This window comes from Leptidea sinapis, chromosome 17 (genome assembly GCF_905404315.1).
Source record: "Leptidea sinapis chromosome 17, ilLepSina1.1, whole genome shotgun sequence".
Lineage (NCBI taxonomy): Eukaryota > Metazoa > Arthropoda > Insecta > Lepidoptera > Pieridae > Leptidea > Leptidea sinapis.
Genome location: NC_066281.1, coordinates 8371956 through 8398750, shown reverse-complemented (window position 1 = coordinate 8398750; position 26795 = coordinate 8371956).

Genomic DNA, 26795 nt, shown 5'->3' with positions numbered 1-26795 from the left:
AGGAACAGACCAGCAGGATGTTCAGCTGATGGTAAATAATACGCATTGCCCATTATAATGCAGTGCCGCTCAGCTTTCTTGAAAAACCCAAAAATTCCGAGCGGCACTACAACTACGCTCGTCACCTTGAGACATAGGTTGTTAAGTCTCATTTGCCCAGTAATTTCACTAGGTACGGCGCCCTTCAGACTGGAACACAATAATGTTCACACGTTACTGCTTCACGGCAGAAAAGGGCGTTTTATTACCCATAATCTAGCCCGCACCCTGTGCCTCCCACTAGTAAATTCCCTAAGCCGCCTCGTAGGACACCCTTGGGCCTGGGGCTTCCCTATTCTTTTTATGCCCCAGGGAAGCACAGGGTTATCATAATACTTAAATGAATATAATATTATATCTATACAAATGTTAATTTTCAGAGTCATTTACACACCTATTCAAGATGGACCGCTTTCATTTAAAATTTTCTGCGAAATACAGTATTTAACAAAAGATTTAATGTTGTGTGTTAACGCTCTGAGTTATTCGATTAACCCAAAAATATCCTACTACTTGATTGGATGTGAGCATGTGCTCAATAGTGACGCAATAACTAATATACATTTGGACCAGGTATGTAGTAGTTTCTGAGACACTCACAATATTTAAGGTACTCACTCCATACTGTATTCTCGTTCTAATAATGTAAATAATAATATAAGTATTTTTATTAAATGAAGCTTTTATACGGACGTTTGGGGCGCTCGCTGCGCGGTCATTCACTAAGCGTTACACGAGAGAGTAAGATTTATTACCGTTACACGATATATATAAGTATACAGAGTGACAACCGCCACGGTATACGACGTGGCCTTCTGCTTTCACTCATGTCAGTGTACGTGGCTTTCTTCATCTCTTTCTTTATCTCTTTCTATACTCAATGCATCCACACCAGTAATTTTTGGAAATTTGAATAAATGGGGCACACTAAAAGTTTTGCACTTCTAGCTAATCGGAATTATCGAATTTCGGATGTTATATTTTTTGAAACGTTGCAACCTTCTTAGTAATAAAAAACAATTGGCGGGAAATCATTTGTCAATTGTTTTTTATCATACATCAACGTTTTACGTACGCAATGAAAATGGAATTAAGTCGAAAAGATATTAGAGCGATGATTATTTATGATTTTAAAAGTTCTCTCTCTCCGTGACTATGCCGCTCGTTTTCAAAATGCTTTTGGGAGAGAAGCATCTTGCTTGGGCACCGTGAGATGGTTTGCTGTATTTAGAGGTCAGGTTTCTTTACATGACGAATTTCGTGAAGAGCGGCCTTCAACTGCCGTCAACGAAAATAATGTGGCTTCTGTTAAGCGGCTAATTGAATAAATCCCGCGGATTACCTATGAGACAATTCGAGTCCTATTGGTGATTGGTATAAGCCAAATTCAAAAAAATTTATACGAAGTATTGAAAGTTTGGAAACTTCGTTGTCGTTGGATCCCTCATGAACTGACAACGGAGCAGAAGCGGGCTTGCGTGGAATGGTGCTTACAGATGGTAATGAAGTACGACCACGGACATTCAAATGCTGTTAATGGCATTGTTACAGGAGACGAAACGTAGGTTTATTGTTTTGAACTCGAAAAAAAAAACAGCAATCTTGTGAATGGGTGTTTGAAAATGAGAACAGGCCAACAAAAGTGAGGCAGGCAAGAATCGTTGGTAAAAAAATTATCAATTTTTTTTTCTCAGCTACGGGTCCCATCTGCACAATTCCACTTGAAGATCAAGAAAGTGTTAATGCCGAGTGGTATTCTACCAATTGCTTACCTAGGGTGTTAAAAAAAGTTCCCGAAAGACGACCTAAGAGGCGCGTTCTCCTATATCATGACAACGCTTCTTCACACACGGCCAACAAAACTAAGTAATTTTTAGCTTCCGAAAAAGTACAACTCATCACGTAGCCATTCTGAACATAGCCCCGACCAGCACCCTATGGTTTCTGTGTTTTCCCCAAAATCAAAATTTTGGTGAGAGTTTTTACTTTTACCAATTCCGAAGAGGCAGTGATAGCGTTAAATCAGCACGTAGAAAACATGCCTTCAGATCTGTGGTCCTCCTGTTTAAAAAATGATTCGATCGTGTGAAAAAATTATTAAAATGTAAAGGAGGGTAATTTGAAAAGGAATAAATATAATATTCTGTTTAAAACATGTTGTTTTTTTTAAGTTACGCTAAACTTTTAGTTTGAGCTACACATCCTTTGCGATCAGCTGTTTTATTTATTCTTTCTGTCGATTTTAAATATACCGTGTTCCTATATGTCCCGTCATGACCGTCCCTCATGTCTTTTTTATTCATAATTTTTTAAACCTTCTTCTTTCTGGCGTCCTTAGACGGCTGCTATTTTAACAAAAATCTCTATGAATAAAGTAAATGTGTATACTTTCATCATTATTGAGTGCACGTGCAACATAAATTTTTGAAGAATAGTGACTACCACAATATAAACACCAGAAGTAGAAATAGACTTGCTTGTTTCAACTTTATATCAAATGTATACAAATATAAAATGATCTCTCACATCATGTAACTGAACTTCCGTTACATAAATGTAAGCTTCATATTAAGGAAATTTTAATGAAGAAATATACGTATAATATACGTATTATTAAGTTCAGGAATTTATAGACGATAAAAATTTGCACTATGAGAACTGTATAGAAAGGGTGAAACTTGCTGAGTTTCTTGCCGGTTCTTCACAGAACTCTTGTAGTCCTGGTAGTCTCTTGAACCGATGGCATCAAAATTGATTTTTCATAAGCGTACAAATTGGACCTAAATGAATAAAGCAATTTCATTACTTGAGCGCAAGCGTCCTAAGGTCCGCGTTCCGCACCCCACAGTGCGTTCCGTAATAATTAATTACTTAACTTTTGGTTAAGTTTGCTCAGTATTCAATTAATATTTATTTTAATGCTATTTTTTTTTCATTTATGAACGCCAAATATCACGTCCTCGGGTGTCATTAGTACCTGTGGTACGGCTAGTAAGATACGTAGTAACTAATCACGTTCAATAATTTCAATTTTACAATCACTTCATACCTCTTCACAGACAGCATCTACATATCAAAGGACGATACCGTTTACCATAAAGAACGACGGATCAGCGACATTTTTTTTCGAATGGGACTATTCTTCAAGTGCAGTAAAGAAATATTTGCAAGTGAATGTGGAGCCAAGCAACGGTCATGTGAGCCCAGGTGCAAATATCGAATGCACCGTCTACTTCACCCTTAAAAAAGTGCCTGTTCAATCTTTTCCTATGACGTTATCGGTAAGGCTTTTTAGGTTTCTATTTTTCTATTCTACTTTAAAGTAGTTGAATTTTGGAGTGGAGAAGAAGCAATAACTAAATAAATAGCAAATTTTGTTTATTTATTGCTTCAACAGAATGAGCACCAAAACAATTTCTTAATAATTATTGATGACATTTCAGATAACACATTTTAATAAAATTTTTTTTTTTAATATTGACCTAAATTATCTTGCAAAGCCTGTACTATGGGTAAAAGACAACGATATATTGAATACAATATACTTACTTAACATACATACATACATTTTAACATCCATAACTCGGAAACAAACATCCATATTCATCATATTAATGATTGCACCTACCGGGATTCGAACCCGGGACCTCTAGCGTAATAGTCAGGGTCACTAACCATTCGGCTATATGGGTAGTCGTTGCCATTAACATTAGTTACTAAAAAGGAAGAATTGGATGAAAGATTTTTTTATGGAAGAGGAGGAGAAACGAGCTTCCACCTGATGTTTAATCGTTGCCTACATTCTCTTGCAACATCAGAGGAATCACAGGAGCTATTCAGCAACATATATAAAATAGCCTTTAAGCGAGTGTTTTATTCTTTTGTAGTAACTTTGGTGTTGATAGGAAAAGATATCAATAACTTGGTGTCCGATAGCCCATAATCAGCCTTCAATTTATAAAATGGCTTAAAGCAGCATTTACTGAAAAGGTTTACAAGTTAATTGAAGTAATATATTTTCACTATTCTTTTTTTTTTATGAAAATACGGGACGAGGCGAGCAGGACTGAACGTCTGATGGTAATTGATTAGTTCGGCCCATTACAATGCAGTGCCGCTCAGGATTCTTGAAAAGCCCAAAAATTCTGAGCGGCACTACAATAATTGCGCTCGTCACCTTAAGGAATAATATGTTAAGTCTCATTTGCCCATTAATTTCTGTAGCTACGGCGGCGAAACACAGTAATGTTTACACATTACTACTTCACGGCAGAAATAGGCGCCGTTGCGGTACCCATAATCTAGCCGCCATCCTGTGCAAAGGAACCTCCCACTAGTTCACTAGGTCTACCTAAAGTTTACCATAGCGAACGAGAGCTGTTGCTTTTATAAAGAGGGATGGCAGGAATATAATTTAAAATACCATTTTATTTACAAATGTTCACAGATATCTGATGGACCCGTTTATGAACTCCTTCTCTTTGCTGAGATAGAGAAGCCACTCTACCATTTCTCTTGCATGGACTTCGACTTTGGCAAATGTATTGTCAATGCTCCTCCCATGACCTACAAGAAGAATATTGCTTTTGTAAATGACGACAAGGAACCCATTATGTAAGAAATTACTATTTTTTTATTATGCACCGGGTTGAATCTACACCACAGGGCTTAAAAGGCAGACATGCCGTGCAACAATCTGGCTTGTTTCTCGAAAAAAATTGGAGTTTGATATTTCTATGCATACCTATTATATACATTGTAGGAAATTAAACCCAAAGGGATTTTTTTATAACAAACTAGCTGACCCATCAAACGTTGTATTGCCATAATAGTTATTCTACCAACTATTGGTAGCTAAAATTAAGTTTGTTTTTTACCTACTGAGAAAGTTAGAAAGATACAAAGATTCTAATTAGTTATTTATTTTAAAGTATTCTTTCAATTTGATTTCTGAACGACGGGGGACACATTAAAGGAAAAACAAAATTGTTGTTTTCTTTTTAATTCTGAACATTTTCATATTTATTCACCTTTTAAACCTCCTCTGAACTATCACAAGTAATTCAAGACCAAAATTAGGCAAATCGGTCCAGCCGTTGTCGAGTTTTAGCGAGACTAACGAACAGCAATTCATTTTTATATATATAGGTTTGAATACCACGTACCAAAAATCCTTAACAAGCTAACATCTTAGTAATTAACTGTTAATTTAAATAGGAAAATGTTAGAATGCTAAAATAAATCAATTTGCTAAGCTGCTACTAATAAATTATAAATAATGACACAGTGGCTAATATTCATATGGTAATCGGACAGAGAAACATCCTAATTCGTCTACGGTTAAAACGGAAGTAAAGCGACACCATTTTTTTTTTTGCGCCCTAACAATAGGAAAGGGCTATAGAAAGGGCGATAACGACGGGAGGGAGGTGGTGAATGGCCACGCATACCAACGCAGCCTAAGTCTGCGTTGGTTATGTGTGACTCACGTGAAAACCTAGGTGCCTACCCACTAAACACCACCTGCAGTTGGCTTTGGGCAAGTGCCCTCTAAGCCTTCATCGAAGGCGAACTTCTCTTGGGGAGAGAGAGGCGCAAGCGGCACTCCCTATGAAGTTTCCGCTGGGATAAGCGAACCCAGTGAGAAATCGTCTTTTATAGGTATCCCCACCCTCTCGCCGTTTCACTTTCATATATTATTTAACATTTCAGGATAGATTTACACTTCACACCAATTCCTGAACTGTTTGTTTCATATCAGGAAGAAACTTTAATAGCACCTGGTGAAAGACTAAAGATATCGATATATTTTCGCCCAAAACTCGTTAAGGAGTATGAATTTATGCTACATTTCTGGGTTAATTCGTTATGCGAAGAAATAGTGACTATTAAAGGGGAAGGTATGAAGATCTACTTACTACTAATTTAATATCCATCGTTGACACCAATGTTTACGTGTATTCTACAAGTTTAAGTTAATTTGGTTCGAATTTTAAATTCGCCTGTATGTTTTTCTCGTGTGTGCGATATCTCATCAATGACATAATTGCGTTAGCTAAAAATGGATGTGTAATTATGCATATGGTACTTTTAACGTTAAGGTAAATTTAATAACAAATTTAACAAAAAATAGCGAAATTATTGAGTCATTTAATTTATACGTATTCATCAAGAATTCTTATGGGACGGATAAATTACAACCATCGCTACGGAAAGCAATGGCGCTCGCTAGATCGTGCAAGAAACCCTCTCAGCAATTTTTTCTGTGCTATTTTAAGAAATGCCATTACTCAAATTTTATACATAAGTAGTAATACATAGTTATAGTAGTAGTAGTACATAGTTATAGTAAGTATATACATATTTTATCTATAGTAATCTTTGTTTTCTTATTTCAAGCTGTTATTCGTTTTATAATGTTGATAAATTCAAAGATGTATTTTCTTTTTCAAAGTCGATACTTATTTTGTAACATTTTTTCTTTAGTTTTTACTACTTGCTCGGAATCGTCACCACATTTAAAGGATTGAAATTAGTAGTTAATTTTATATATTTTTGTAGGTGTACCACTCCTTTTCGATCTCTACGAAGGTTGCCAAAAGAGTTTTGATCTTGGACCAGTGAAGGTAGGGGAGAAAATCATCCGTGTTATTGAAGTTATGAACCACAGTAAAGTGCAAATCGAAGCTAGTTTTACATTCAGAGATATGTACGGCACCGTTGAAGACAATACAAACTCTGAAGGGACCAGTGTTTGTTTACTTCCTGAGGCGACCACAGTCACTGAAGCAGGACCTTCAAGGTACTCTCGTGTTAAAAGGCATTTATTTTCTCAAAATTGATTCCTTAAGATTTCTTTTTGATATCATTTCTAATATACTAGTTACTACTACCGCTTCGGAAACAAATGGCACTCTGAGAGAGAAGAGACGGCCCAGCATTCTTTTTTTGCGTTGTGTTCTTCATTTTCTTTCATTCAATCATCACAAACTTAGTATTTTCTAAGATCAACGCGAGTGTTACACATTTAAATAAAACACGTTTAAAGTATTCAAACGCGTGTAATTGTAACTGTGTTTTTTACATTAGATTTAGCGTAATAGTTACACTTTTATTATTATATTAGTTGACCCGACGTTTCGAGTCCTTTCCTGATCACATTTTCAGGAGGACTTTACTAGTATATACAAAGGTACTCTGTGGTTAAATCTTATCTAAATCTTTAAATAAATATATAAATAATTCAACGTACATAGAGAGCACGCCATTATTTTTGTTTTGCTTAGTAAGTGCTTGGTGTGATCTGAAAATAAAATTTTAATTGGTAAAAAACATTATTTCGTATCAATTACGCTGACCGTCACACAGAAAGCCGACTTATGTCGTCAAACGTGGGCTACACAAGTCTTCGCATCGGTTTTCCGTCAAACAGCTAGTCCATGGGAAAATCTGATACAAAAATGATTATTAACTGGAACGTTACTGTAATATAATTGCTGAAATCTTTATTAATAATGTTCTATTTATCAGGGTGCATATGTTAGAACAGTATAAAAGCGGCAAGATTCAAGAGCAAACAACGAAAGATGCAGAGAACGCGCTTTCATCATTAAAAGTTATTCCTAACAAGTGTATCATAAAGCCGTATCGTAAAGTGCCACTGAAAATACTATTCAAACCAGTAGGAATGATAAGCAACCTTGATGTACAGGTACAATAATCTTAAGTAACATCATTATCATCATCATCAGCTGGAAGACATCCACTGTTGGACAAACGCCTCCCCCAAAGAGCGCCTTGATGATCGGTCCTGCGCTGCCCTCATCCAACCTATTCCGGTGATCTTAGCCAGATAGTCGGTCCAACTTGTGGCCTTCTAACACTGCGTCTTCCGGTACATAGTCACCAATCGAGGACTTTTCTGCCCCACTGGCCATCTGTCCGTTAAACTATGTGCCCTGCTCATTGCCACTTCAGTTTCGCAATCATCTGGATGACTGTGGTTCTCCTACGGAACTCATCATTTCTGATTCGATCTCGCAGGGAAATTCCCAGCATAGCCCTCTCCATTGATCTCTGAGCAATCGTGAGCTTCCTCATAAGGCCCATAGTTAGCCCTTAAGTAACATAAGTAATCTTAATTGGCATAATTTAAATGCCCGGATTATTTTTAAGAATATTTTTCTTGGGTAGAAATTCAATCTTAACTTAATTATTTGCATTCACACAAAACGAACTGCTAAGCTAACTTTTCACATTTGATAAATAATAGGACCCAGTTGGTGAATTGGAAAATGGTTAGCAAGACAACAAAAGATTATTTACAAAATAACATACTTAGATAATTTATACGTCCAGATAGAGCCTGTTTCAGTTTTGTTTCAGTCAGGCAACCATTGACATCAGGCCAGGCTTATTACTTTAGTGTGCATGACAAGCTACGTCTTACATTTGCGATAAGTATGTCACTCTGTTTGAGTGTGTACTTATGCGATGCTGAAAATAAACGCTAACTGTTCGCCGCAAAAAAATCGACGTGTGCACGTACAGCTGCCACATTTTGTCTAGAAGTATAGGTAAATTAGCTAAGACACCACAGACACAAATAGCTTTCCATAGAGGAAATAATTCTATGTAATATTAAACTTGATTTCGGACTGAGGCGACGGTTTACATAGGGCTAGTATACAGACCGAGGGAAGATATAAGTCGAAAATATAAGGTGGGGACGTAAGACAACCTGGTTAGTGCAATAAGAGAATACTCTAATTACTCACTCCACCCAGTTTACTTGCCCTTTCGTTTACGTTAATCGCGTTGGCTTGCTTTTTATCGCTCGCTACTCGACTCGGTCGGCTACTTGACTAATGTAAAGGACACTTATCACATGTTTTGTTAAAATAAAGTAAGCATTTATTCATGACACAACACATAACATAATATATACATAGTAAATAAACAAATTAAAATATAATGTCCTGAAAAGGACACCCACTCAAGCATTTTTGGAATTGAAATAGGGATCACCCCAATGTCAACACTGATTTTCATTCGGTAGTGGGTAGTCTACCAAGTGGACCTGTTGCAGCCGTAGACAACACGGTTCCTTTTGTTATGGGTCTTAATAGTGACCGTCTTAAAAATAGTAACAAAAGAAGAAAAAAATATTGAATTTTAATAAGTTTTAAAAGATTGTTTTGAAAAAATCGTTTCATTTATTTATGTTTATTTTCTGATTATTATCATTTTTATGCCTCTGAACCCTTTTGTATTTCTAGTAGAAAAGATTTCATTATGTTTATATAAGAGAACAATCTTTCTTAAACAACATATCTGTACCTATATATTATATATTCAAATAAAGGAAAGTTTTATGAAAATAATATTGTTTTAGTTAAATATGAAAGTATTTCATGATGAGAGACCGTTAGTGAAGTTAAGCGGGAGTGCGACGGGAATGAGCCTTTGTCTGAGTCAGAACTCTTTACAATTTGGAAGAGTCCGCAAGAGAGGTTGCAAGATTCTTAAAGTGATGCTGCAAAATAAAGGAGACTTTGGAACCAGGTGGGGTATAATTTAATCAACTTATTTAAACCTATTTATTAGTTGATAAATATCATAGAAATCTAAATAAGAATTATTATTACCAAAAGTGACATAGCCCGAAACAATACGTCGCCTATCAGGTGCTTTATAGAGACAGACCAGCCTGCAATATTACCAATAGAAATATAACATTTCATATTCTTCAGTCAGACAATTTTACAACAGCTGAGTTTTTTATTAAATATGGCGTTCATTATTCACTTGACTTTTAATTTATCGTTACCATTGCGGGACAAGTCCCCAATATTCTAAATCCCACCGCCTGACATAACATCAAAATGCTAAGTACCACCCGCATACGGTGACGTCTGGCATTTCACAAACGAAAAAAAAGGAATTTCTTGTCTCACATAGCCACTTTGTGGAATCAATTACCGGCCGCTGTTTTCCCGAATCGATTCGACCTAGCTACCTTCAAGAAAAGAGCATGCTCTTGACACACCTGTTGTTGCGGATGTCCATGGGCGGTTGCCTCACCTCTCCCCATCCCGCGAGCCTCTTGCCCGTTTGCCCCCTCTTATATATAAGAAAAGAAAAAACCATTGCTGGACAATTCTGTTTAGAATTACCAGTGGAAGGCTCCTTTGCCGGCTAGATTATGGGTACCTCAACGTCGTGTTTTTCTGCCCCAAAATGATAATGTAAGCGTTATTGTGTTTCGGCCTGAAGGGCACCGTAGCTAGTAAAATTACTGGGCAGTCTGTCTCAAGCTGACGAGCTCAATTGTAGTGCTGCTCAGAATTTTTGGGTCTTTCAAGAATCCTGAGCGGCACTACATTGTAATAGGCAAAGCAATTATCAATTACCATCAACTGAACGTCCTGCTTGTCTCGTCGCCAATAAGGATTGTCATAAAAAGCCCCCAATATCCGGAGCATTGCAGGCAACAATGTAATGTCGCCTTGGTAGGAATAATCACTTAAATTTTCCATTACCTTCCTTTCTTATTATTTAGATTTTTTATCTAATAAATAAGATTTCTTTAAGAGAAAGTCTATGCTGACGTTTCGTTCTCAGGTTCTGCTGGCAGCCACTCAAGTCTGATGAGTTCACCATATCACCAATGCAGGGCAACATAGCAGCACGGACCAACGTCACTTTTACGATTACATTTCGGCCGCGTCAACACAATCCATTCATCAAAGTTTGGGTCTGTATAAACAATGTTTAAACTTTCCATAGTGATTAAGAAATTACAGGAGAAACAATATAATATCACAATAAAAACAATTGAAAATGGAATAAACATAATGTTATTGTAATATTATTAATGTTGGGGAAAAACGCAGTTAAATCTGTAGATCTATTGTGCCCCCTACATGTGCTCGGACGCAGCGCAGTGATGACTATGGTCTTTATGATAACGTAGTTGGGCAAACGTTTATAGAAGTATTCCCTTGCATAATTAGAGAGTTCTAGAGTTCATAGAGTTTAGAGTTAGTAGAGTTCTTAATTGAATCTAAGATTACATCCTCAAGCGGCGCACTATCCTCAGGGACTTAACTGGGGTACGTCTTCGGCCTGGAGTTTGAAGGCCTGAGGCACCCTTTTCTCTCTATGGCAATGGCCCCACACTCCAGTAGGATATGTTTAGGATCTTCGTAGGCCTCACAGAATCTGCATACGCTGATATTTTGAAAGAAATTATTTATTTTTTATTCATTACACTTTTTTGACACCACATTAACAAAATATAACTTAAATATAATATCATATGATACAAATGTTTTTAAAAATTAGTTTTTTAAGTTAGTTTAATTATTTATCGCCACTAATGTGTCATGCATCAATTATCTCATGATGATAATAATAAAATTTGGGAACGCATTGAAAAAAAACACAAAGTAAAGGCTCAAATCTTCATTGGCCATAAAAATCAATTTAAGTGATAACCCACCGATTCAATTTTAAATTTTAATACTAAAAATTCTTAGTTTTCACTTCCATCGGCAGTCTCTACTAACTTGAATTAAACTAGTAATTATTATATTTTGTTTCTGCACTTATCATAAATAATATCCTCCCTTTTACAGGCCAGCTGTAACTTAGAAAACTATCCACCGTTAGAGATCGCGCTCTACGCTACTTGCGTAGACATTGGAAACATACAGAACAAAACATTAACAATTGAATGTCCTGTTCGAGAGGTGCTATCGGAGTATATCATTGTTACAAATCCGTAAGTAATTATTATCTATACACAAATAAAATTTGAAAAACAAAATTTTATGAACAATGCGGGCCTCGAACCCATGACCTCCGGCGTTCCGTGCCACCGGCACTAACTCTAACCAACTGAGCCAACCGTTCGAGTAACGCCACGTTATAAAATCTTGTTTGCTTTGTTCAACTCTCAGGTTGTGGCTTCACCTACAATATCTACTTTACAGTTGATAACCTGCTCAACCCCAATATTTGCATATTAGGAAATTGACTTGAGATGTCGCTCTTGTAAATCTAAACAATATGTTATGTTTTTAAAGTGATAACCCTCACTTCTAGGATTAATAAATAATGATGCAAATAGGTTAGGACTCCCATTTAGCATGGCCCTGCTCCTTATCAAGTAACATTAACAATAGATTCGCTTTCCTTTTCTGTTGCTGTATCTCCGTTAGAGATGTCCTTCTCTGTTATAGGTATAAATATGTATAACTTTATGTCTGACTTAAAATAATTTCTTTCTTTCTAATGTTCATCTCCTAATACATATTTTGATAGATCCGACGACATGTGGCTGGTTTTATCGGAATTATCGAACCAATCAGCGCCTTTCGAGACACTCAAGGAGTTCCACGTTGAACCCAATTCAACTTTTGAAATACCTGTTCATTTCAAGCCGAAAACCATGGGAACTCACGAGGTTAATTTGATAATGCAGTATTTTGTTAATTAAGTACTTTTATTTAAATTGCTTATATTTTTTTTTATGGAATAGGAGGACAAACGAGCGTACGGGTCACCTAGTGTTAAGTGATCACCGCCGCCCACATTCTCTTGCAACACCAGAGGAATCACAAGAGCGTTGCCGGCCTTTAAGGAAGGTGTACGCGCTTTTTTTGAAGGTACCCATGTCGTATCGTCCCGGAAACACTGCACAAGGAAGCTCATTCCACAGCTTTGTAGTACGAGGGAGAAAGCTCCTTGAAAACCGCACTGTGGAGGACCGCCACACATCCAGATGGTGGGGATGATATCCTAATTTGTGGCGTGTCGTTAAGGTTACATTACGAAAATTGTTCGTAATGTTTGTTTGAAGCTTTGTACCTCGGTATCTATATTTCAACCTTATACCATATAATTATTTATTTTATTTATTTATTTAATAGTAAATAATAATATCGTGTATTTGGAAAGTAAGTGACCAAAAATTTACAGATGAAATATTAAGGACTATCTTTAGCATGAATATATTTCCATTATTACAAAAAAATAGTTTTTATTATGACTTGCATTTAGAATAGAATATAATAAAAAAATATTGATAGCCTAGGACACATAAAATCAAAGAAAGAATAAAAATAGGTACAGGTCGGCAATTATTGTCACCAAATGGAACTAACTCAGTAAAAGACACAATACAGTAATAGAACAGCACTTTATCTCGTGCTAGAGCGCTCGAATCAACGCACGCACACATACATTTACAGGGCCGCTAAGCAATCTTGGGAAGACAAAACTATTTGAGTGCCACGCCGTACGCCGCCGAGACTGGTCACTGTCTAAGTTAAATTAGCTGGGCCGCGTCGTCCGCGTCAATATGTAGTACCAACCCTAGCGCGTCACCCAGACGTAGGTATAAATTTCAAGGAGACCGCTGAGTTACGCTACTGTTCTATTACTTGTACTGTGGTAATCAGCTGCACTGGCGTAGCGCCAATGTAGCACTGGTTTTCAGTAGCCCCATTTATTGACTCCTGGGGAAGCAGCTAATAGTCATTTCATAGGAGTAATTCTGGCGTTCTTTTCAGGCTCAAGTACTGTATTCGCCACTAGGAGAGAGTGCCCTCTTTGTAACCCTCTTAGGTACTGCCATACATCCCAATCCAAACGGGACCATTTATATAACGGTGTCCGCCAAAGACTTTCATACTGAAGACCTTTTAGTGTATAACATAACTGAAGTAAGAATTGTAAATTTTACAAATGTATGTAGCGTTGTAATTATATCAGTGGTAGAAATAAACGAACAAAAAACGCGTAAAGAGCGGGAGCATCTCCCCCCGCTGTCCGCACGTCTCGCTTCGCGCGCCTGCAGTGTAGTGATGTGGCATAGTCGTCGTATACCATTATCGCATTAATACTAAGATTACTATCCCGTGCACTGACCTGTATAGATACCACTGGACAGGCTGTTCCATATGTTTGACAGCAAATTTATTTTTGCCTTTTTGAACGCTCTCCACTCGCGAGCGTCCAGAGAACTAATTTTGACGTATAATACAAATGGCTGCGAAGGAACGACAATATTCTGAAGTATTTTTGCATTTTGAATTGATTTCGTTCGTTTTCCGTGTTATTTATACTTCAAGAATCAACGTTATAAAGTATACATTTTTTTTTTAAATAGTTTCCCACCATCTATCGCTGTTTGCTAAGGTTGTCATCACTAGTTTTAGTACCGCAGACTCTCGCTACATGGCCAACAGCGCCAAAATGTGCGAATATCAAACAGGCACAAAAGCACTTTGACAGCCGCCTGTCCAGTGGTAAATAGTACAGGTCAGTGATCCCGTGTTATTTTTTTTATTTTAATAATGACTGATCTAAGTACATCAAGTTCCGTTCCAAAAATATGAGAGTTTTTATTCATCGCCAAGCACGAGAAATGACGAAAAATGATTTAGATAGTTGTGTTTAAGTAAGGCAGAACAAAAATTTGAGATTTAAATAAATAATAATAAAATATTTTTTTTATCATTTAAATCTAGCGTTAAATGGGAAACTTGAAGCTTTATTTATATTTATCGACACACTCATGATTATCGTCATCAATTACAATTAGGTCACATCACTATCGCATTCCTGAGCTCTGCATTCAACTCGCGCGGTGTCTCTAGGTTTTTAGGTCCCTAGGAGGAGGAGATGTAGTCCTTCCACACTTTTTATGTGAGCGATAATAATGTAAACAGTAATAATAAAGCCATAAAAAGTAAATTATTGTACGATATTACATTGTAATCCATATTTTTATGAAAAAAAAGCCCGCTGAGTTTCTTGCGGCTGTTCTTCTCAGGTCTGAGTATTTTGAATGGTTGGTAGTTTTTCACGTTCAATGTGTGATTTTGAATCCTATTTTGAATAAAAATATTTGAATTTGAATGTGAGGATAGTTTTCACCTAATGGTTATCAATTACAGCTGATGATCGAGTTTTCATTCGAGCGTTGGAGTTTAAGGCTGAGATGTATAGAGCTTACATAGACTTTGCTAAGACTTTACTCATGTAAAACGTAGCTGAGTGTTAGCTTAGCATAATCTTTGATTTCGTTTTTATAGTCGCTTCACAGCTGAATGAAAGCATGATGATCAGTTTTTGCTGAGACAGCCCAATGCAAAAGTCATGTTCGCATTCTATCACACTCAACTTAATTTTACGTGAGTAAAGTCTGTGCAAGTCTAACCCCCTTATTCATAATGGTCCGCTAACTTAAAACAGCCGCTAAGGAGTGTTTTTTCTCATTCTGACTTAGGTCAATAGAAGAAGACAGAGTGAGAATTAGCAATGCTTTAAGTTAGCAGACTATTATGAATAAGGGGGTAAGTACGGTGTATAGTTCTCAGCCTTATACACAGAGGCCGACTTACAGCTTACATTGTGAATGGTGATTTTTTGTATCTTGGGAACATTAATATCACATACTTGGTCTTACATGACATTAGAGATCGTTCATAAATTATGTCACACGGATCGACGAAGTGTGACAAGGGACGGGGAGATGTTCCAAATTTTGTGACATCAATTTTTTTCAAAATATAATGCTTTAATTTTATTGAAAAATAATTGAAATAGAAATAAAAATAATTTCAGAACACTGCTATTTTAATTTTATAAATTTTTAGGGTTCCGTAGCCAAAGGGCAATAAATGGAACCCTTATAGATTCGTCATGTCTGTCTGTCTATCAGTACGTATGTCACAGCCACTTCTTTTAAAATAACAGTAAATTTTGGGGGTTCCCCATACTTAGAACTGAAATTCAAAAATATAAGTATATATTATGTACATTACCATGCAAGCTTCCACCGAAAATTGGTTTGAACGAGATCTAGTAAATGGTTTATTTTTAAATACACTATTATTAAAACGTCGATCAAAGTTACAACGAACTACAAGAACTTGTATATTATGATACTTGCTGCTAGGGAACCCTTCATGGGTGAGTCCTGGCATCACACTAGGATGGAGGGGTCTCACAAATGTCACCAGCTGTGACAAGGTCGGGGAGGTGTCAATAAATCAAGTGACATAATTTATGAATGGCCCATTAGCTAGCAGCATCTAGCATTTTCTGGGTGATTATCGCATGTTTTGTAATACTAACCCGTTGCCAAAGTTTCCAGAGTCATATAAAGTGTCCACGGAAGTTCAGAAGATCGCCCCGGACAAATTTAGCGGTTACTACGAAATTCAACAACCCAACCTTATCAAAACTTGGGGGGAGGCTGCCGCCACTTGTAGGTGGACGTTTGTGTGCTATGAAGAAAGCGAATTTATCATAAAAGTAAGAATTTTTGAGAAATATTTTTATGTGTCAGATATAAACTTAACGTAATCAACTACAGATACCTAACCGGCGCGGGCGCAGACTGAAAATTATTTTAACATGCACCATTGAATAGATTGAAAAAAAAAACATACACACACTGTCTGAATTTATCAATTAATTCAACTATTATTATAGAAAAATAGATACAGCCTAAGATCCTGCTGCTCTATTCTGCAGGTATCTGTTATTTTTGATACACTGCATACTCCCTCAACGTTCATTTAAAATCAGACTTCTACTCCTATGTATACTTACTCAATGACATTCTATACATATAGACAATGAATGTCATACAAAATCAAAGCCGAAATATGGCACATGCCATATTCTTCAGTTTCAGCTGCGTATTTTGAATTTAGAACCCGATTTGGACAGTGACATCAGTGGAGTAGTAGTTAGGTATTTTTTAACCCAGACGAAAAAGAGGGTTGCTATAAGTTTTACGTTTGTCAGCAGGGAATGTCACTATTTTCCGATCAAGATCTGTTCAGTCGGAGGTTTGTTTAGGTTTTTAATCAAAAATCACACTCACACACACAAAGTTTGTACGTTTATTTATTCGCTTGTGTTTATATTTGTTACATCTCTACGTGCTAAAGGCATTGGGACCTTTAATAAGAAAAACTAAGACTCAAATATAATATTTTTATTTACATAAAATTATTAGTTAAACTGGTTTTTAAAATGTTAAGTTCCCAGAGTTAAATAATATTTGTCTTTTAGACTTAGATATCTTTTCCAGTTTCTTTTTCGTATATGTAGTAGTGTAAGCGGACATCAACATAATATATTTGTATGACAGCTTTTGTCAAAGGCGAATGGCAGGTTTCAGTGGAAGTCAGGTACACCAAAAAAAAGTCGTGTTGAAACATGAAATATTTACATTTAATAGATCATTGTATAAGAATATGTGGTATTTGTTTTCTTTTTTTTATAAAGTTGGGAGTCATAAGTTAAGTTTGTTTTTTTAAGAAGTTTTGGGGTTATGTTACGACCCCGTTTGCTTGACTGTTAGAGATCAATACCTACACAAATAATTGAAACAAAATCATTCTAATATACACACGTACATACACATGTATAAAGAAACGGTCAGATAAAAAAGCAAGAAACATAATTGAACCAAAATAATATATATACGCGTCGAATTGAGAAGCTTGTGCGGTGTTTCCGGGACGATACGACATGGGTACCTTCAAAAAACGCGCGTAAACCTTCCTTAAAGGCCAACAACGCTCTTGTGATTCCTCTGGTGTTGCAAGAGAATGTGGGCGGCGGTGATCACTTAACACCAGGTGTCCCGTACGCTCGTTTGTCCTCCTATTCCATAAAAAAAACTCCTTTTTTGAAGTCTGTTAAATGCCTACCTACTGCAACAGCGGTTTTCTTCGTGTAAAACCACAATTTTCTCATGTTCTAGGATACTTTAGAACTCCCACCAGGCAGTCTACTACATAATATACTACTTGCATATTTTGAATAACAAAAATAACTTTTCATTAAATGGTCTTTATTGAGACATATCTTATCTACATATAGTATAGAAACGTATGGATAGCGGCGCCTATTCAATCAACTGCACTCTTAAAATAACGTCATCCAAGAAGTTAGCTGGTCACGTCACTCCCTCATGGCGAGCATAGCCCAGGTACCAGATGATACTCATCACATGGGAGCAACACCCCACAGTTCGCAGCCCTACAATGCAGTTGCAATAATAACTTATTATTGCTTCTCTGCCACGATTACCAACTTCAGTTACAATAAAAACAAAGTATGTTTTTCCTGAAGAGTGGCGAGACTTTATATTTGCCCGAAGCAGCATTGGATTTATTTTCTGCAATCCAGGTATTTATTTGGTCACGGCTCACTTCTAATGTGTAAATACCGTGAAACCTGAAATGTTCACCGACATATGAACGCGCCTGCTTTATTTGATAGGTGCCACAAGCAAAAAGAATCAAGTCAGCCATAGTTTGAAGCAAATAATTGGAACTTTTCTGAGTGTATAATTATGTTGCGTCTGCAATTGTAATGGCTGGTTTTTGCTCTGACGGAAGATCAGGGTCCCCAAGAGTACCATCTGAAATAATTGAATTTTTTGCTGCCACTTGCTCTCTGTCACACGCACGATCGGCATTTTTGCTACAATAGTTCAGATTCGACTCCACAATCACAGCACAAAATAAGACGTATTAACACAACACAGCGTCCTTTCGCAAACTGTACAGTTTTTTGAACGAAGGAGCACAAACTCAACTCAACGTCGTTGGGAAAAGATGTAGTAATAAATAAGCCAATGTTTCAAGAAACACACAGTACACGACATAAGACAGCTAGTAAATAGAGTTTCACGTTTTTGCAAATGTGAAATTCAAATACCCTGATTTTCACTTTGACATGACAGTTATTCTTTTTTTGGCTTGCAAGATTTAAAACAATCGATGGACAACCCCGAAAAAGGTTGTAAAATAATTTAAAAAATGGCGTTCCGTTTCTGTTTGTAAATTGAGTTTTATTTAATTATTTTCTTCCCCTACTTTAAAAAAATATTTGAAAAACTGAAAAAAAAGCCAGTTGCGAAATACTAAAGTTGGGAAAATATAAACCCAAAACATTCTTTTAATAGGGCGGTACACCAGATGCCGTTCTCATTTAATTTTAAATGTGGTTAAATTGGACTTTTGTGTGTGCGTTAGTTTGACTAAATATATTGACATTCAAAAGAGATTTCAATATTTTTAACGTTAAAAAAGTTTTTTCATACGTTTTGAGCATTAATTTTTAAACGCTTAAATCCTTTAGTGATGAAATATAAATATGCGTATTTGGTTTGTAAATTTCTTCACATCTCTCTCTTGCTACCAACTGGTGCCAATTCTCTTTCATTATCTCGTGTACGGGAAAGCTGAAAAATATTAGCTTTGACATATTTGCGATGTGAATAAGTATCAATTATCAATAGGTAGCGATACATCTGTGATGACGTGTAAATAGCACTGGTATGTACCTAATTGTTCACGTTCTTGTAAGCCGTTCACATTACACAAAATACAATATTGCTAATCATTGTGCACTAGGCTTTTAAAAAAAGAGCGACTCTATTGTTTTCATTTCTGACTGTGTCCTTTCATATGTCCCATTCTAACAAGTGGGACTTGTCTGGGGACTTGTCAATAATTGTCCAATTCTTAATGAAAAAATATTCGTTTTATTAAATTACTTACGCTTTTTGCATATCAATCTTATATAAATATAATAACCTTACCGATGATAAGTCACACCATCTTTTTCTTGAGTGGTTATTGAAATATTTTTAATTAAATAAACCATCAGCAATTTCCATTCGTAGTGTAACTACATAATTTGTCTTTTAAACACAGTCGCTTGTGAAAAAAATAGATAATGCTCAATTATAATATTGTTTGATTGATTGAATCAGTTTTGAGAAAATAAATGCCTTTTATGCCTTTTATAGGTTATGTTTGTCAACGAAGTTTCACAAGAATATCAGTTCTACAACATCATTGTGACAGTAACACCGAGCAAAATAGTGGATACTTTGACGTTCGTGTCACGGGCCCGTGAGTCGGTCCAGAAAGATCTGGTTATCAAGAACCCGCTATCGGAACATGCCGATTTCCAAATAGAATGCGAGAAGATAGAGTGCGCCAAAACTCTCCATGTGTTCAGGAACTCTGAGGTTCAAACATGCTGTAACCGTTAATACTTAGTTAAAAATTTAAGAGAAATGTGTAAGATTTAACATCATTTTTTATGTCGAGTTTGAATCCCTACTATTATTATAAATGTAAGTTTGTTTGTTACGCTTTCACGCCGGAACTACTGAACCGATTTTGATAAAATTTAGTACAGCGATAGACTAGAGCTTGGGAAACGACATTGGCTACATTGTATCCCGGAAAAACCATAGTTTCCGCGGGATTTGTGAAAAACTTAAATTCACCTTCGATGAGCTATAACTATACCAATAGTAGGGTTATATGCCTTAATATTCCTCGAAATAAGAATCGTATAATATGTTAGGAACAGGAGCGAAAAAGGGAACCGAAACTGGAGAGGCGGACGTAATCCCGGGCATCAGCTAGTACATATATGTACCTACAATGTGTCTAATCCGGTATTCTATACAAAACCGTCCGTCCAGATAATGATTATTATTTTAAACATCTTAACTTTTTTATATAATACTGAATTCGATAATGTCGGTAATGTCATGTCCTATTACGTAAATCGAAATACGAAATTTCGGTTGACGGATCGTACATTATTTTGCTATTACGAAAGTGTTTCGGATCCGAAGTTCGCGATTAGACATTTTGTCTTTCGTGAACCTTATGCCCAAAACACTTGACATTTACTTTTTCGTTGTTTGACATTATTATGATCGTAATTACAACTTAAGTCTTAATGGTTCCGAAATGAAATCAGTCCGCATTATTCGGATCCGAAGTGCTTTGGTTTTTTGAAGTTTGATTTAATTCGAACTTCGTCGTTCTTTCGATTCGGATCGAAACTTCGGCTTTCGATTTTGGTTAAAGACCTCCAGTAACGTGTTATAAACAAGAAACGGATTGAAGTGATCATTTAATATTGCAAAAAAAATCATTTTTAATGATGCTTATCCTCGTTCTCTGAGACTTAAAGTTATGAGATATTTAAATCTGTTTGGAGCTGCGAAAAAAATTTTATCATGTCGAGATGTAGAAATAATATTCAAACTTAGAACATGATACAACAGATAAAAACAGACCAGGTATATAACTTTAGTGTGCGTGACAAGCTACGTCTTACACTCACGATTTGTATTTCATTTTGTGTTAGTGTGCATGCACTGCTCCTCTATTTTGAGCAGTGTATCTATACCTATAAAGTTATAAACCTATATAACTGTCACAGTGTATCTATACCTATAAATGATTTAAGTATGCAAATTTATATCTGTGTCAACGTGTATGGACAACGCAGGCTTCGAATGGGCCTCAGCGCTCTAACCCAATATTTTTATATATGTTTGTTAAAAATTTTGCAGTTGAAAATAAAATCATGTAGAAATAACATTTATTATGACGTAAAAGTAGTATTTCTTACTAAAGCTTATTGATGATAATATACTAAATGTCGTTACTATAATTTTGCATTTCAGGCCACCCTTGCCCTTACATATTCCCCTTTGGTGGTTGGGGAATCGGAGGAGTATCTGCAGATCCACAATATCCACACTGGAACATACGTTTACAAAATCATACTTAAATGTTTACCTGCAAAGGAGAAATGTCTCGAATTTTCTACGCCTCTTGGAACTGTAATACTGTTACGTCTAAGAGTGCACAACAAGTCAGAACTAGCCACGGAGTTTGTGGCAAAGGTAAAAATATTAGGATGGTACATTGAGTGACATTTTATATCTAAGTACATATTATAAGGCGTTCCTCAAAATATCAATGTGTGTTTTTCGTATGGTACATGGTTCTCAAAGGCCAATCCAATTCCTTGCAAGAACGACCAAGCGAAACAAATTCCTTTCCTGGTCTTTCCTATTTTAAAAGAAGCCCTTTTTATTTTTTTTATTTAAGAAGGAGCAAATGGGCAAGAGGCTCATGTAAAGTGACGTAATGGAAAGGGGTGAGGCAACCGCCTATGGATATCCGCAACACTAGGGGTCAAGGAATTCGGAGCCAGCCGTTAAGATGGGAGTATATACTCTAATCTTGAAGGTCCCTAAGTGGTCCTACGGGAAAACTGCAATCGGGAATTTATTGCACAAAGTGGCTGTGCAAGATATTTCTCGCAAAATTCGCGGTATTGGAATGCTAGAAATCAATATGGTGGAATTTCGCATTATGATGTAATACAATCGATTGGTTGATACATTAACATATCTGAGTGCCCTTTATAAATGCGGTTGAAGATTCAGAGAGAATCCACATCTCTACGCAATGATAAATAATCATGCCGATTGGATATGACTTGTGACCCACGGCAGGGGGCTATCCGTAACGTCACGCTTAGGCACACAAGGTCGAGGGAGGCTACCGAAATGCGACATTACGTCGAGTGACAAGGGATAGGGGGGATCAAAAGCGTCGCTTAGCGTTCACTTGTTGCCCTATTGATCTATACAAAATAGGAAAATCGCATTAAATTTTATTACTAATAAAAATAAAAAAATTTTAAACTGTGACTTCACAAGTGTGAATAGGTTCCCCTCGTCCTTGTCATAGGTGACAAGGACGAGGGGAGGGGTTTAAAAAACCATAAAATTTGTGTGAAGTAATAAATGGCCGACAAACCCCTTGTGTTTCTTAGGCAGTGATAAACATCGGCAATATAGTAGTAGGTTTAAAATTTTAATTGAATCCTTAATCTATTATAGAGCTAGGTATACAACTAAATTTTATATTGTATCTCTATCATCAGGTATCCCATCCCTCAATTTTAACTGAGAAGGAATACTATCTAGGACCTCTAGAGAAAGGAAAGTTCCAAGCGTGGTTTGAGCCAACAGAATTGGGTGTGCAACATTGTACGGTGTCATTCAATTCTCCTGTTGCAGGCGAATTTGTGTACGTATATTTTTTTTACTTACTAGCCGTTCCCGCCCTAGGCCCAGCAATAAAAAAATAAGCAGCCGCAAACCATCTAAGATAAATTTCGCATCGAATGGTGGTAGTTTCATGTCGATAAGATCAGCGGTTTAGGCGTGAAAGAGCCTCAAAGAAAGACAATTTTCATTATATATATATAGAAGAAGATATTTGGAACAACGACAGTCAGAAATAGAAATAATCGTGCTATCATCTAGTCACTTTTTTAATTTACACATTTACTCTCATCAAATAATTGCCAAGGAAAATGAAAATTTAAGCCAAGGTGCCTAAAACTAATACTTAGATAAAGTTATAGCATTATCCTTATTATCTCCATTACGGAGAGACACGATGACTTCTTACAGAACATTTTTCACTGGATATTCTTGTTTGTAATTTTTCACTAAGTGATATCTTTGGTCAGCGCTTGAGCGTAGAACCTATAACTTATCTACAACTTCATCAGTATCAAAGCCCGGAGCTTCCTTCTTTATCCGGCGCGTGATCTCGTTGTAAGCCTCTTTATTAATAACTGTTTATTATTTATTAGCATTTCTGTATTTCAACGTTATTATAACGATGGATTTCCACAGCGGTGTTCTGTTCGTTGCGATGTTAATGCGCAAATTTTCACCATCACTCATTATCTGTTTCGCTTGAGTTTTGTCTCGCTGTTTATTTGTTCCGACTAAACTTCGAAACGGCTGGACCTATTTTGCCTAGACTATCATCGGTAGACATCTCATGTGATAGCTATGAGTAGCGAAAATGAGAGATCCGCGCAAAAAAATTAAAATTTATAAAATTATGAACAAAATCGAAAACTCGTTTGCGTTTTAGGAATTAAAATAGCTAGTGCGCAGATACTAGACTTTTTACAGATTGTTCCGAAATTTTATTATGAAAAATTTATTTATTTGGCTGAATTATGTATTTTAACATTGAATATTTTTTTCTATGATCACGGTTAAGTATTTCTACCCGAGTGTTTTTTTATCATTTTATTACAATATGAGACGAGCAAGACGTTCAACCGATGGTAATTAATGCGCCCTGCCCATTACAATGCAGTGCCGCTCAGGTTTCTTGAAAATCCCAAAAATTCTGAGCCGCACTATAACTGCGCTCGTCACCATGAGACACAAGATGTTAAGTCTCATTTGCCCAGTACTTTAACTAGCTGCGGCGCCCTTCAGATCGAAACAATAATGTTTACACATTACTGCTTCACGGCAGAAATAGGCGCCGTTGTGGTACCCATAATCTAGCCGGCATCCTGTGCTAAGGAGCCTCACACTGGTATTAATGTCGCCATTGTAGCGCCACACTGCTTAAAAATAATATTATAATAGTTAAAAAAACGTTTGAGGTAATTTGTTAATTTTCGCTTGCTTAGGCCTATTAAAACAGGATGTAAATTAACTTAGTAAGTTTACTTGCAAAGTTACGTAGGTATTAGCCGATATTGGCATGCAAGTTATTAGATATATATTTTATTTTATGAAATGCTCACATAATGCCTCTATTTATTTACGGTATGTGTGGATTGATGCATCTACTATACTCAATAACTCTTGTGTTTATAAGTATTAATTTACTTTATTTTTTTTTGACTTACTCATGTAAGCCTTTCAGTTTTTAACATTTGAGTATTTTTGTTGCATCACTTTGCATATATTGTAATTGAAATGATTTGTAAAACAACTTAAATGTAAATCTTGACTTAAAAGAGTGGCAATGAGTTTCTTGCTACTTCTTCTCATTAGCTCAACCCTTTACGAAGTAGCGGTAAGTTCAATAAGAAACAATATTTTTATATTTTTTTTTTTTTGAAATTCATAAGTGTCATTTGTGTGACCTACATGAATAATCATGTGTTTTTGAATTTGAATTTGAATAACGAAAGCATTATTTTATAGTTTTAACATCAAGGGCATAGGAACAGAGCCCAAGCCTCAGGGCCCGTATGGAATTAAAAAAGGAGGTTTCGCTATGATACCTTTCAAGAATGTTTTTGAAGAAAAACGCATTTTTAAAATATATGTGGACCGAGAAGAATTTTATGTGAAGACATTATATGAACAAATTAATTCGAAAGAGGTAAATAAATCGCTTTAATATCAACACTAATGTGCTACTTAAAAGTTTATTTTTTATTAAATACTTATGAATAATTCTATGGAAAAGACGAAGGACCCACCCTCCAGGTCACCTCATGGTAAAATCACTGTGGTAAATGATTGTGCAGACTGCAGAGTTCCAGGCACTTACACAGAATCCAATGCATTTTTATTTGCGTATTTAGGCGTATTGCACTTCAAAAACAAATATTTAATAACAGCTCGATACTTGATTTTGCCCATTTTTACAAAAATACTCACATCAACTCACTCAAACATCTGCGCGTCCAAAATGGCCGAAACTTTGGTGAGTACCTAACTGTTGATAGACAAACTACGAAACTCACTAGCTTTTATTTCCGATTGCTGCCATCTTAACGTTGAGGTGTGAAACTTTAACGACCACCCCTTAGTATTTATTATCTAACTAATCATTGACGTGGGGTGTAGTTTTTTTTAATGAAAATAAGGGACGAGACGAGCAGGACGTTCAGCTGATGGTAATTGATACGCCCTGCCCATTACAATACAGTGCCGCAAGAATCCTGATTCTTGAAAAACCCAAAAATTCTGAGCGGCACTACAACTGCGCTCGTCACATTGGGACATAAGATGTTAAGGCTCATTTGCCCAGTAATTTCACTAGTTACGGCGCCCTTCAGACCGAAACACAGTAATGTTTACACATTACTGCTTCACGGCAGAAATAGGCGCCGTTGTGGCACCCATAATCTAGCCGGCATCCTGTGCCTCCCACTGGTGAACTACTTCATAGCAATCGAATACTCACCAAGAATCTGCGACTGTTGACAAAAAATGCGTGACTAACAATTAATTTGATGATTTTACTTTAGGAGAAAACAATTCCTGTCTCTCTTAGCGAAACACTTTACGATATGACGGAGATGCCAAAAGGTTGCCTCACTATAGAGACATATGACCCACCAGAGCCTAAGGTCCAGTGGACATTTTTCCTTCAAGGGCTCTGATAATGTTATTTGTATGAATTAACTAGATATTTATAATTTCAATTGTCTTATTATAATATTAAACGTTTGTATTTCTTATTTGTTTTATTTTATGGCTTTCCTTTTCAGCGATATAAATAATTTTGACCAGTCGTCTAGTCTTCACTTCCAGTAAATCAAGTTTTGTCAATCATCGGCAAATATATTTTTCTTTGATTATGTCAATTCATTTTTTTTATGACAATAAGGGACGAGACGAGCAGGACGTTCAGCTGATGGTAATTGATAAGCCCTGCCCATTACAATGCAGTGCCGTTTAGGATTCTTGGAATACCCAAATATTCTAAGCGGCACTATAATTGCGCTCGTCTCCTTTAGATGTTAAGTCTTATATGCCCAGTAATTTCACTAGCTAAGGCGCCCTTCAGACCGAAACACAGTAATGCTTACCAAATCCTGCTTCACGGCAGAAATAGGCGCCGTTGTGGTACAATTCAATTGGGCATGTTGATTTTTAGACCAACTGCATACAGATTTAACGTTAAATACCTAAGTGGGTGAAATTTATTCAAATAAGTTGTTACTCAAGGACACAACTTCCTATAAGGACAGTGAACACTGCTGCCCATGATCACAATACAAGTAATAGAACATTAGCGTAACTCAGCGGTGTCCGTAATACC